The sequence below is a fragment of the Schistocerca serialis genome, chromosome 7, assembly GCF_023864345.2.
Source record: "Schistocerca serialis cubense isolate TAMUIC-IGC-003099 chromosome 7, iqSchSeri2.2, whole genome shotgun sequence".
Lineage (NCBI taxonomy): Eukaryota > Metazoa > Arthropoda > Insecta > Orthoptera > Acrididae > Schistocerca > Schistocerca serialis.
In genome coordinates, this window is record NC_064644.1 from 47,071,514 (window position 1) to 47,086,208 (window position 14,695).

General features: G+C 40.9%; 1 protein-coding gene across 2 annotated transcripts in view; it reads right to left on the bottom strand.

The window, feature by feature from the left end:
* LOC126412477 (transient receptor potential protein) overlaps positions 1–13,015 on the bottom strand; it is a 451,880-nt gene extending 438,865 nt beyond the window's left edge. Inside the window, exon 1 of one of the 2 annotated variants that reach the window (XM_050082094.1) lies at positions 12,996–13,015. The gene's annotated coding sequence lies outside the window, so the exon portion shown is untranslated. The remainder of the gene's footprint in view (positions 1–12,995) is intronic. The other variant, XM_050082095.1, reaches the window with a different exon arrangement.
* Positions 13,016–14,695: the final 1,680 nt, after the last annotated feature.

Consider the following 14,695-nt stretch of genomic DNA (forward strand, 5'->3'; position numbering starts at 1 on the left):
ATCAGTTTGTCCCTTTCTTTCTGATGTAATAGTATGCATCGCTTGCACAACTATGCCTATATAAATACATCGCAAACGATTAGAGGGTGCTGCACACAAACCGTGCTTTGCGCAGTATATATGTAGCGGTACGGCACCTTCTATTGTCATTTGGACTTCCACTTCCAATAGCAAATGGAGTCAGAAAAACGGCATTCAGGTATTTCTTCGCATGCGGAATAATGCCAGTTTGTTTGTTCCTGTGCACACCAGACGAACCGTGCGACGAAAACACTGAAATCGGTTTGGAGCCTGTCTCCAGTTTTGGTCCGCAGAAATGTTGCATTCCGCGTAAAGCACGCCGTCCCACCTCCCAAAAAATATTATGAAATACTGGTATTAGCCTACTGAGAGTTTTCAAAGTCTGTCGTATCGCTTCTTCCACGGTGCATGTGGTGTATGCCTACATTACTTGTGAAATCCCGCGCCCGGGTTCCCGGGTTCGATTCCCGGCGGGGTCAGGGATTTTCTCTGACCCGTGATGACTGGGTGTTGTGTGATGTCCTTAGGTTAGTTTGGTTTAAGTAGTTCTAAGTTCTAGGGAACTGATAACCATAGATGTTAAGTCCCATAGTGCTCAGAGCCATTTTTTTGAACTTGCGAAAAGATTTTCCGCGACTAGCAAGTGACTACCTCATTAACGTTTAATAATCCCAGAATATCATAGTCTACATGAAAAACACAAAAAAATAATTCTTCGGCTAAACTATTGTGCATGTAATGTTGTTGTCTTCAGATCGAAGACTGGCCTGATGCAACTTTCCATGCCACTCTAACCAAGCCTCTTCAATTCTAAGTAACTACTGCAACCTACATCCTTCTGAATCTGCTTACCGTGTTCATACCTTGGTCTCCTTGTTAGGTCTTTACCCTCCACCCTTTCCTCCAATACTATACTGGTGATCTCTTGATGTGTCAGAATGTATCCTATTATCCAATCCCTTCTTTTAGTCAAGTAGTGTAAAAATTATATATGTACCCTGACCATATATAAAATATATGCTTCATGTGTTTACTGATGTAAGATTTATCTGAAACGAATGACAATAACAATGGTGACGGTCCACGTATTAGACGTATTACATAAAGAGGAGCGTGAGTCATTGTAAATACAAACGATGTAATAAGCATGTATAATTCAAGTATAATTTTGTTTCCTGGCGCCTGAACGTGGTCCGCCTCGTTCTAAATTAGAAGTGTGCTAATTATTTATTATTAATCACAATTTTTACAGTTGTCATCTAGAATGTGAGTCACTTCCACGTAACTATAGAAAGTTACAGCTACCAATGATTCAGCATTAATTTAATTGATTTTAATTCCATTTGTACAGCGTATAAAGAAAGTAAACTCTGAATGTAATTAGCAAATGTTGTAAATAACGATAATATAAAACTTTCTACATTTACATGACTAATCTGCTGTTCCCACTTCAGTGCCTGGCAGGTATTTTACTTGCTGTTCCTCACTTCAGCCACTGCAAAATCTCAGCGATAAAAATTGTCTGTTCTGAAGGAAGCCACTGTTGCTGAATCATTACAACCAACTCTACTAGCGTTGGTTTGGCGTGATTCACTTCCATAGATAAAACCTTATAGGCGTTCATCTGTATCTCATTATACTGGTACTGACTGATTAATCCATTAAACTGTTTTATTGGTTGTGTAATTCACGCACTAGCTTTATAAATTATTCACTTTCAATTTCATTCAGTGCAACTAAACTGAAACTGCGAGAAACATGCCTGAATATAAAATCCTATAATTTCGAAATCGATCATATGAATTAAATACCTTAAATAAAAAAGCTTATTGGCTTGTCCAATAGCGATATATTATCACTAATATATATTGCTTGCGTTTGTGCAAGCAGAATGTCGAGAATGACACACATATCCTCTAGACGAGATGCTCCAAGGAACCTTGCACCAGCCTCTTAACAGTTCCGGAGCGCAACGCACGTGGACCCTATTGAAGATAACACTACAGGCAAATATACATTTTTTTCTCGTTACTGTATTTCATTTTACTTCTTTCCTGCCTTACTTTCGTCATACATGGAAAAGGTTATTTCAAAATGAGTTTGGTAAACTTAATTACAGGTACAATTATATTTCTATTTACCTAATGTAACTGTTATGAATGCGATGACCTTTTTCAGTTATTCTGACGTTGCGCAGCTTCTTATCTGTTAACATGTTATTTGAATTCATTTTCTATGGAGAGATTAATATGGAATTGTTATTTTTGTATAAAACTGTAAAACGATGTAATTAGGATTTTTGAAAGTGTTACGTGAAGCGAGGAACTGAGTGATGTAGAATCACATCAAGAAGACAAGAGAGAAGGAATCAACAAAGAGTCGGTAGCAAGCTCAAGAGAGTGGAGGTGATTGTTGTGCCGTGTATGTACTGCTACTCATTGTCTTGGTGGCCAGTAAAAAAGTACCCGTGTTTGGCCAGCGCTACCTTTATTATCTTGGTGTGTACTTTACGTGTAACGTTGCTCATTTGCCGGAACTGTGTTTTGACAAAGTATAAAACTTTGATATGTTGACCGGTAAGCTACTTCTAGGCCGTAAAGGTACAAACTGCTTAGTGCATACCACGGAATGTGTATGTTGTTGTTGTTGTGGTCTTCAGTCCTGAGACTGGTTTGATGCAGCTCTCCATGCTACTCTATCCTGTGCAAGCTTCTTCATGTCCCAGTACCTACTGCAGCCTACATCCTTCTGAATCTGCTTAGTGTATTCATCTCTTGGTCTCCCTCTACGATTTTTACCCTCCACACTGCCCTCCAATGCTAAATTTGTGATCCCTTGATGCCTCAGAGCATGTCCTACCAACCGGTCCCTTCATTTGGTCAATTTGTGCCACAAACTCCTCTTCTCCCAAATTCTATTCAACACCTCCTCATTAGCTATGTGATCTACGCATCTAATCTTCAGCATTCTTCTGTAGCACCACATTTCGAAAGCTTCTATTCTCTTCTTGTCCAAACTATTTATCGTCCATGTTTCACTTCCATACATGGCTACACCCCATACAAATACTTTCAGAAACGACTTCCTGACACTTAAATCTATACTCGATGTTAACAAATTCCTCTTCTTCAGAAACGCTTTCCTTGTCATTGCCAGTCTCCATTTTATACCCTCTCTACTTGACAATCATCAGTTATTTTGCTCCCCAAATAGAAAAACTCCTTTACTACTTTAAGTGTCTCTTTTCCTAATTCAATTCCCTCAGCATTACCCGACTTAATTCGACTGCATTCCATTATCCTCGTTTTGCTTTTGTTGATGTTAATCTTACATCCTCCTTTCAAGATACTGTCCATTGCGTTCAACTGCTCTTCCAAGTCCTTTGCTGTCTCTGACAGAATTACAATGTCATCGGCGATCCTCAAAGTTTTTATTTCTTCTCCATGGATTTTAATACCTACTCAGAACTTTTCTTTTGTTTCCTTTATTGCTTGCTCAATATACAGATTGAATAACATCGGGGATAGGCTACAACCCTTTCTCACTCCCTCTCCAACCACTGTTTCCCTTTCATGCCCCTCGGCTCTTATAACTGCCATCTGCTTTCTGTACAAAATGTAAATAGCCTTTCGCTCTCTGTATTTTACCCCTGCCGCCTTCAGAATTTGAAAGAGAGTATTCCAATCAACATTGTCAAAAGCTTTCTCTAAGTCTACAAATGCTAGAAACGTAGGTTTGCCTTTCCTTAATCTAGCTTCTAAGATAAGTCATAGGGTCAGTATTGCCACAGGTGTTCCAACATTTCTACAGATTCCAAACTGATCTTCCCCGAGGTCGGCTTCTACCAGTTTTTCCATTCGTCTGTAAAGAATTCGCGTTAGTATTTTGCAGCCGTGACTTATTAAACTGATTGTTCGGTAATTTTCACTTCTGTCAACACCTGCTTTCTTTGGGATTGGAATTATTATATTCTTCTTGAAGTCTGAGGGTATTTCGCCTGTCTCATACATCTTGCTCACCAGATGGTAGAGTTTTGTCAGGACTGGCTCTCCCAAGGCTGTCAGTAGTTCTAATGGAACGTTGTCTACTCCAGGGGCCTTGTTTCGACTCAGGTCTTTCAGTGGTCTGTCAAACTCTTTACACAGTATGATATCTCCTATTTCATCCTCATCTACATCCTCTTCCATTTCCATAGTATTGTCCTCAAGTATGTCGCCCTTGTATAGACCCTCTATATACTCCTGCCACCTTTCTGCTTTCCCTTCTTTGCTTAGAACTGGGTTTCCATCTGAGCTCTTGATGTTCATGCAAGTGGTTCTCTTTTCTCCAAAGGTCTCTTTAATTTTCCTGTAAGCAGTGTCTATTTTACCCCTAGTGAGATAAGCCTCTACATCCTTATATTTGTCCTCTAGCCATCCCTGCTTAGCTATTTTGCACTTCCTGTCGATCTTATTTTTAAGACATTTGTATATATTTCTGCCTGCTTCATTTACTGCATTTTTATATTTTCTCCTTTCATCAATTAAATTCAATATTTCTTCTGTTACCCAAGGGTTTCTACTAGCCCTCGTCTTGTTACCTATTTGATCCTCTGCTGCCTTCACTATTTCATCCCTCAAAGCTACCCATTCTTCTTCTACTGTATTTATTTCCCCCATTCCCGTCAATTGTTCCCTTATGCACTCCCTGAAACTCTGTACAATCTCTGGTTCTTTCAGTTTATCCAGGTCCCATCTCCTTAAATTCCCACCTTTTTGCTGTTTCTTCAGTTTTAATCTACAGTTCATAACCAATAAATTGTGGTCAGAGTCCACATCTGCCCCTGGAAATGTCTTACAATTTAAAACCTGGTTCCTAAATCTCTGTCTTACCATTATATAATCTATATGATACCTTTTAGTATCTCCAGGGTTCTTCCATGTATACAACCTTCTTTCATGATTCTTGAACCAACTGTTAGTTATGATTAAGTTATGCTCTGCACAAAATTCTACCAGACGGCTTCCTCATTCATTTCTTACCCCCAATCCATATTAACCTACTATGTTTCCTTCTCTCCCTTTTCCTACTGACGAATTCCAGTCACCCATGACCATTAAATTTTCGTCTCCCTTTCCTACCTGAATAATTTCTTTTATCTCATCATACATTTCATCAATTTCTTCGTCATCTGCAGACCTAGTTGGCATATAAACTTGTACTACTGTAGCAGGCGTGGGCTTTGTGTCTATCTTGGCCACAATAATGCGTTCACTATGCTGCTTGTAGTAGCTTACCCGCACTCCTATTTTTTTATTCATTATTAAACCTACTCCTGCATTACCCCTATTTGATTTTGTATTTATAACCCTGTATACACCTGACCAAAAGTCTTGTTCCTCCTGCTACCGAACCTCACTAATTCCCACTATATCTAACTTTAACCTATCCATTTCCCTTTTTAAATTTTCTAACCTACCTGCCCGATTAAGGGATCTGACATTCCACGCTCCGATCCGTAGAACGCCAGTTTTCTTTCCCCGCCCGGAGAGCCGAATGGGGGACTATTTTACCTCCGGAATATTTTACCCAAGACGACGCCATCATCATTTAATCATACAGTAAAGCTGCATGCCCTCGGGAAAAATTACGGCTGTAGTTTCCCCTTGCTTTCAGCCGTTCGCAGCACCAGAACGGCAAAGCCATTTTGGTTAGTGTTACAAGGCCAGATCAGTCAATCATCCAGACTGTTGCCCCTGCAACTACTGAAAAGGCTGCTGCCCCTCTTCAGGAGCCACACGTTTGTCTGGCCTCTCAACAGATACACCTCCGTTGTGGTTGCACCTACGGTACGTCTATCTGTATCGTTGAGGCACGCAATGTGTAGTGAAATGTGTAACGGAATGTGTAATGAAACAGGAAATATAGTGACACGTCTTAGTTTAGTATATTAATACAAAGAACTTTAACTGTGAATGTATGATGTGCTGATTGCCACATGTTTGAAGTGATTACGTAGACAATTGTCAATGGCACTCATTGTTTAGTTTAAGCTGCGAACTAACGATTTACGGTGCAATCGGCTTTATTTACGTTTATAGTGCAGATGGATGTACTGTGAAATGTGCCACGCGGCGATCGTAAACCATAAAACTGAAAAGTGAGGCTAAAATGTGTAACAAACATTATGACGGCAGGTTACACCACCCGTTTGTGGGAAGATGGGGTTTTATTTTCGTCGCTGTGTGCAGATACAAAGGCTGGAATTAATTCTGCAAACACCGAGCGTACCTGTCACACTCACAACTGGCGATCACAATCTAGACGTGTAAGGTAACACCAGTCCTACGAATACACGATCAGGGATCGTGGACTAACGACGGACATGTCGACGACTCGCCGGCAGCGTCAGGAAAGTGGGAACCGTTTAACGAACATTAACTAAGAGACACCGTCAACTATGGTGTTCCAATCAGTGACGCAAAAGCTCAATATGCATAAGCAAGAGTAACATTTCATGGTGATTAATTCTAAGTAATTGTTATCTGTCTGTTGGAATGCTGTTTTGACTTCTTTTGAATAATAATGTTCAGAGTAATAATCAAGATCTGGTTTCATCCATTAACTTATTTATTTCCATAATCATAATAATTTTGCAAAGTCATTGACTTACGATGTAGCCACACCATTGTTAAAAATTGCTATCGATACTAATAATATCAAAGTTAAACAGTTTTATTCCCTTTCATTTGCTTTTAAATGCCAGTGGCACTTTGTTTATGTATTTTGTAAGAATTTACCTGCATTTACACGTTTTATTGTTTCGCATTTGATCTCATGAGAATTATTGTGTTTGATTATCCTCCGTTTGCATTAGTAGGAGGAAACACGTCACGAGTTGTTCAGTTTGTTTAGGAGAATATTTTATCAGTGACAATTTGATTTGGGGTAGTGCGTGATCATTTGTATTGTTACAGTGTTTGAATAATTACTTGCATCTGTGAATGTAATGTTCAATCAGATTGAAGGAAAGTAAACTATTCCTGGTTCCAGTTAACTTAAAATTTCCGTGCGCGGTAAATTTAGAGGAGACGGATCAGATTAATGTCAGTCCGAGTTCTAGCCTAGTGACGTTCGAGAGGTCTGTTATGGATGATACAGTTACGTTTTGTCATACCCTCTGATTCGCCACAGCTCAGAGATGGCGACAGGTGGGGTTGTGGTATCTCTCAGCCCTGTTAGGTTCAAGAGGTGCGTGCTACATGTGTGCCAGTTCTTGGCACTTGGCAGTGATGAGATGAGACACGTGGAACAGGTATAATTGCCTATATTCGCCCAACGCGGGAGAGGAAAGTTACCTGAATAGTGTAGCTGACGCGAATGGGAGAACAAGACAAAGTAGTGCCACAGTGGTCGGTGCTGCGGTTGATAACCGATATAAATGATCTTCGAACGACGTCAAAGGACAGTTCAAAAGCGGTAATGTTTTCTGACTGCACAAGGATTCTAGTCAACAGTCCAAACTTGACGCTATCTGACACCACAGCTCAGAGGAAAGCTAAACAGGCCTGCAAGTGATTCACAGTTGACAGTTCAAGTCTTAATCTCACAGCGGCTCGTATAATACAGTTACAAACCGGCAATAAGGCCCTTTTAGCACAAGAAGTAGACATTAATGGCCATACTCGAATGAAGCACAATGTGTAAAATTCATTTAGGCCCAGCTGGGAAACAAATTAGAACAGCGTCAAAAATTGGACAACCTAGTCAAGAACTTAGTTGATGCTCTCAACTGTTGACCTAAAGAAAATATTGTTGGTTTTTTTCTCTGTATTTTCGCATCCTGTTGTATTTTGAAATCACTTTGTGTAGAAGGGCAATTAAAGTAAAAAAAAAGTGTTTGTTCAACACAAGCGAGAAGTAAGAACATTGTGCTAAGTAAGTAACTGTACATCTTGAAGAAGCCTCACTTCCCAATGCATTTACTCCTCAATGGTTTTTATCGCTCATAATGAGAATCAGTCTCAACTGAACTGTCACAATGCAGGACATAAAGATAATTTTCATGTAAGATTCGCATCTTATGCAGGTTCAGAGTGGAGTTGTGTGCTACAGATGGAGGCAAAGTTCCCAGTTCTGGTCGTAATCGGTCCAATTGGGCCCGGCTGACCACCTTATCTTTCTCTGGATGTGGTATGAAGGGGCGTGTGGTCAGCACAACACTCTCCAGGTCGTTGTCAGGTTTCTTGACCTTGGACGCACCACTATTTTTTTTTTTTTTGTTCAACTCATTGACTTTCAGGACGTGCTCATTCAGCCATCTTAATATAGGGGAATGTCAATTATGAGGATAAGAACACAAGGACACCACAACACCCCGACACCCAGTGTAGAAATTTTCTGACTCGACTGGGAATCTAACACGGTCCCCTTAGCTTGGCAACCTGACACGACGACCACACAGTCACTGTAACGGACGAACCCCAACTTTTCGGACGAGTAACTCCTCACTTGGAAACATGAGGCTGAGTGCGCCCTCTACCATTCCTCTGCTCCCAACTAGGAGAATTTCTTGGCAGTATCGGGAATCAAACCTGGGTCTTACACGTGGCACTCAACTTTGCCGACCACTCACATGTGGGGACCGGCACCTATGTGCTGTGATGGTAAGATATTCAATTAGTTCTCGTCTAAAATAAAGCTATGAGAATGTCTACCAGTTCAAATTAAAAGTAAAAACATAGCCACTTTTTCTACAAATCATCTAAATATCTCGCTTTAGGGATTGGAAGGCGCTTTTAACTACACGGCAAGTAGCGACGTTCGTTCTCTAGCCGTATGAGAAGGAGTAGTGCAGTGAAGGGTGTTGTACCTAGAGGATAGCTTACCTAGGAAAACATAATGTTTCATGGCTGGTTTCTCAATCTAGTGATCGATTTTAGAATCACATGAAGGAGCACACACTAAACACATGTCATAAATAGTTTCTAGTATTTTCTGCTGTTTTTGTTGTCGAGAGAAATGAGTCCTCTTTTATACAGCGTTTGTGTATATTAAGAGTTCTAAATTGATTGCAGATGTTTTGTGTATATGATTAATTGTTCTGTATAAAATTCTGTGCATTTTTAAAACTATTAACTGAACTTGTGGACAGTTAAGCCATATTTTGTTAGTCTTGCATCATCTTGTACCTTGAAACAGAAGATGTCTTTAACATGAAACACGAAATTTTTGTTAATGAACTGAGTTATGTATTGACAATTTTCTTTGTGATTAAAATGGAAATTTTTGTTGGTTGGCGGTAGGTTCTATTTCAAAAAGTTTTTAGCTTATAATTGGTTTTTGATAATTATTCTTCGTAATTTGATTCACATACTGATTGTTGGTATCTAATAGCATAATAATGTAACGAATAGACTGTGAAATACTGTACTGACACGATTTTCTCGACTGCAACAGTTTAAAATCTTAAAAAAAAGTTTTTCCTAATTACAACCGTGTTTTACCCTGGAACAGTTTTTCACTTTTGGAAAAACCTTACTTTCCAGAGTAATTTTTGTGATTTCCTAAGTGGACCGTAACACACATAGAGTGATTGTAACAATTTCTAAGCAGAATAAAAAAATACGTTAAACTTCTATTACACAGTTATTTGAAAAGCACCATTACAATCGCCGGCCGTGGTGGCCAAGCGGTTAAAGGCGCTACAGTCTGGAACCGCGCGACCGCTACGGTCGCAGGTTCGAATCCTGCCTCGGGCATGGATGTGTGTGATGTCCTTAGGTTAGTTAGGTTTAAGTAGTTCTAAGTTCTAGGGGACTGGTGACCTTAGAAGTTAAGTCCCATAGTGCTCAGAGTCATTTGAACCATTTTTTGAACCATTACAATCAAATATATATTGAGCTACTAATAAATGGTAAACTGTAGCCATATAGTAAAACTGGGCAGAAAATGTTTATTTTTTCAAAACAGCAACCACCTTACGAATTTACTCGATTAAATTTAGGCGGCATAAGTGTGAATAGCATTAAGTTGTAAAGCTGTAGTTTCTTGTTAATACGGTGAGGGATGTCCTTCTTGATGAGATCTACGGAAGATTATGAATGAATAAATTAATAAATGAACCCTGCACCTACAATATAAGTATCACGATTGGAAGTCACAGGCCAAACCAGCAACGAGAGTGAAGAAATTATCAGAAAGCAACATCAATCGTCTTGAAATTTATTCGTAGCGCTCAGAACATCCTCTATGGAGATGCGAGCTAAAACGTGCCAGACGGATGAACAGGAACACACACTGAATTACAAAACATTTTCTAAGTGAACTTTAACGCCATGGATGAAATTTCGATGGCTGTTCACAGATGTTTTCAGAGTATCGTGGATTATGGAGCTCTTGTTCTGCAACAGCTCGTTATAAATTACATTTCGTTTGATTTCTTACCCTCTTTACCTGTGTATCTCTATTGCATCGAAAGTATCGGTGGAAATGTAGACGGTATGCGCTATACGTGACGTTTCTAAGGAAATTTGTTCCAGTCACTCATGGTACTTGTTGTCGAGCTGACCCCTCAGAAACGGCAACCATATCAAAGTACGTTTGCATCTATTGATAGTCGCCCAGATCCTTCCGTAAGAGAATGGAAAGCATACCAGAACAGTCGGGCTGAGTTACATGCGAATGCTGGCAATGATTACAGTTGTAAATTATCGCAAACTTCCGTACATTATCGTAAGCAAGCGAAGACTACGGTTGTTTTCCTTATAGCTTCGGTCATTTAAGATCGTAACTGCGTTACATGTAAGTCACGTATGTTGCATACCCATTGGGTGTTACCTCGATTCCAACGCCTTGTTTGTGTATGCGATCAGTGTCTTACTCGGTGCCCCCAGAAATTTGAAGCGATGAACCGTTTGAAAAAATATGGATGTATAAAAGGCCACCTAACCTACGGAACATTTTTGCTCTACTCAGTTACCCTCCTGTCTGTTATTTTAAAATAAGCGGTTTTATAGCAAAATTGAAATTGTGATTGTTTAATTCAGGTTTCATTCGAAAAATTTTTTGTGACGTGAAACAGAGGGGTGTTTCAGTACGAAAAAAGAGAAGTTATGATATAGCGCTAGAAAACGCACTTTCCTGAAAAAAAAAGATAAAATTAAAAAAAAAAGGGTCACCTCAATACATCGTCCATCTTATGTAAAACATGTTTCTGTTGTTGCTAAGCAACGTCTGCACTTGTTAGTTATGACAGGAAACTCTTGCCTTCGATCATGATTACCTACTTTGTATTGCGTACAAAATAATAACGATAATTATTTTGATTTTTTGTGTTTGTGTATGTAAACTGTGCTTGCATCAAAAGTAATTGTTTTGATTCCACACAAACGTAGAAATAATGCGAGAAGCTAACTTTTTCGTATATAAAGTGCAATTTGTAATTTGTAAGCCTATAAAACACACAGAGGACTGACACCGAACGATCTGCGGTTCTTATTATGTGCAAAACAAACAAACAAGAAAGAGAAGCAGTCGGCTCCCAGTTCCTCCCTCTCACGTTCATTTGTGTTTCCTTCCCTACCAATGTTACCAATACCAACGGTAATTCTATCATTTACTATGGCATTTAGCGATAGTACCAAAACCACCGAACCGAATTTTGGACCGGCCGGTGTGGCCGTGCGGTTCTAGGCGCTTCAGTCTCGAGCCGCGTGACCGCTACGGTCGCAGGTTCGAATCCTGCCTCGGGCATGGATGTGTGTGATGTCCTTAGGTTAGTTAGGTTTGAGTAGTTCTAAGTTCTAGGGGACTGATGGCCACAGATGTTAAGTCCCATAGTGCTCAGAGCTATTTTTTTCGTAATTTTGGCAGAAGGCAACTCTGACAATTATGTTTCCAGTAGTTGGCGAATTCCGCGAGCTCTGAACAGAATTAACTGTTCTGAGAATCTGACACGCTCAATAACTATACCCGACTCATGATTACTTTTATGTGCTTTTTCGCTGTTGTGATAGTATTTTCACAGAAACAGAGGTGATTGGGGTAGGAAACACAGTACTGTTTGATCTGCGTACACACTCCACAAGCCACGGTTCGATGCACAGTCGAGGGCACCTATTGTAGCACAGCTAGTCAGTCGGTTTCCTTTTCGACTGGTAAATGGAGCAAAGGGAAAACGACTGTCTGTACGCGTCCGACTGAATTGTAATCTGTCCCACTGCGCGGTTCTAATGCGAGGCATTTACTGGCGAAAAATGAGTCGTTCTGAATTGCGTCGCAAATGCCGGTACTTTAAAATTTCTCAGTAGTGTTTCGTAAAAAACAACTTTCTTTTACCTCCACGGATTCCCGTTTGAAAGCATCGAGCAATATTCAAATGTTGATCGAAGTTTCCGATGACAAATGTAGAAACGAGGTTCTAAGCTGTTTCGATGTCTTCCTTTAACTCGACCTGGCGGAGATTCTAGACGCTCGATCAGTACTCAATAATGGGTCGTGCAGGTGTTCTGTAGGCGGTTTTCGTTACTGATGAGACACACCCCTAAGGTTCTCCCAAGAAAGCAAAATCTACCGTTCGCCTTCCCTACAGCCGAGCTTACCTGCTCGTTTCGTCTCATGGAGACAGTGACATAATTCAGTTATTGTTCTGTAGACGAGCATTCCAGTACCACAAGTACCTTATACCGAAATGGAAAATCTCCCTCAACAGCAAAATTTTGTCGATGGAAACTGGGGTCCACCTCGTATAAATGAGTGGAAAACCTCGCGTCAGTAAACGAAATCAAGAGCTGCGGTGTGGCACCTGGATGCGTCGGAACGAGACGTGAGTACGTTGAAGGGATAAGCAGAGCCTGGTAGCTACAGCAGCTGTCACAGATTCAGACAAGTCAGAGATAGCAGAGACAGACAGACAGGTAGCGAGTAGCGGGTAGCGGGTAGCGGGTAGCGGGTAGCAGGTAGCGGGTAGCGGGTAGCGGGTAGCGGGTACTCACCCGAGGCGCGCCCTGCCGCCACTGACGGCTGCCGCGGGCGGCCTCGGTTCGCCCCCGGCCAGAGCTTTAATCGCGTTAAGCGCCCTGGCCGGCTTCAGGGCCAGTCTTGCGTAACCGCCACACCACTCCACTCCACTCCACAACCAACACCTGTCCGCGCCGACAATTTGCGAAATTCTCCGTTCTTGGTGTCATCGTCTGCACCGGTGCGTTATGCCACTTCCTAATCCTGTTTCCAAGGAGTGAGGAATGTTACCCTGTACTCCCCACATCTGCATTCCACAAGCAACCTGACTTATTGTGTCGTGTGGAAACAGGTATCCAACCAAAAATTACAGCCCCATATACCCACCTCCCGCTCCCCCTCAAAAAAGTGCAGGGTTATTCAGCTGCCCCCTATCCACGGGTTTTATGCAACCCATTGCACCTTAAAAAACCACGCACGATATTTTCGTATTCTCTTGATCACTAGATGCAAACTGTTAGTCCTATAGAAAAAATGAACAGGATCTTTCTATAGGAAATTTAAGGTACAGACATTTTGTACTGTTATACATTTTCGATAGCGGTCGTATTTTTCGAATTATTCAAGCTAATTGTACAAAAGTGAACATCAAAAGAGTTTTCCTTGGATGATTGGAAAACTGTGATCTCCGGCGAAATCGTATCCTACTAAAAAATTTAACCATATTAAATTTCCTAGAAAAAGGTCCTGTTCAGTCCATTTAATTTCGGGCATGCAGCCATGGAAATAAAATTTCTTCCACTGATATTTCGGCCGTGTATTGTCCGGCCATCCTCGGAGTAACTCTCAAGACTGACGACAAAGTGCCAGAGAAGTTGTCATGGTGTCATCGCCGCCGAACATACATCGATAAGCGAATCGAATGCCGGTGCACCTTCGCCAAAGGCGGCGCGTGTTTAACCGTATCTCTTTGCTGCCGATTAGCGTCTGTAACTCGCAGGCGCGTACCGCTGCGCGTGCTTGGAACCTTGTGAATAGTCGAGAATGGTACAGAAAATGGTTGGGCTGTGTGCCAGAGCCCTAATGATCTATTCACTACGCTGAGGAAAGCTGAAAATGCACAAGCACTGCTACGATCCTCTATAGGACATGGTTTACAAGTAGTGAGCAAGAGAAATTGAAAATCTCGCACTTGGCTAAGTCATTGCGGATTGTGTAAAACCCGCAGGTACAGGCTGCTTAATCTGCTTGTATACATCAGTTTCATAATTTCCCAACTGAATTTCAGAGCATGTAGTATAAGGAAAATTACGATTCTCTAAAATGGCAAGGAATTATATAAATGACAATCTATGTAAGGATGTAGAGGCTTATCTCACTTGGGGTAAGATAGATACTGCCTACAGGAAGATTAAAGAGACCTTTGGAGAGAAGAGAACCACTTGTATGAATATCAAGAGCTCAAATGGAAACCCAGTTCTAAGCAAAGAAGGGAAAGCAGAAAAGTGGAAGGAATATATAGAGGGTCTATACAAGGACGATGTACTTGAGGACAATATTATGGGAATAGAAGAGGATGGAGATGAAGATGAAGATGAAATGGGAGGTACGATACTGCGTGAAGAGTTTGACAGAGCACTGAAAGACCTGAGTCGCAGCAAAGCTCCTTTGAATTAGGAAAAGAGACACTTAAAGTAGTAAAGGAGTTTTTCTATTTGTGGAGCAAAATAACTGA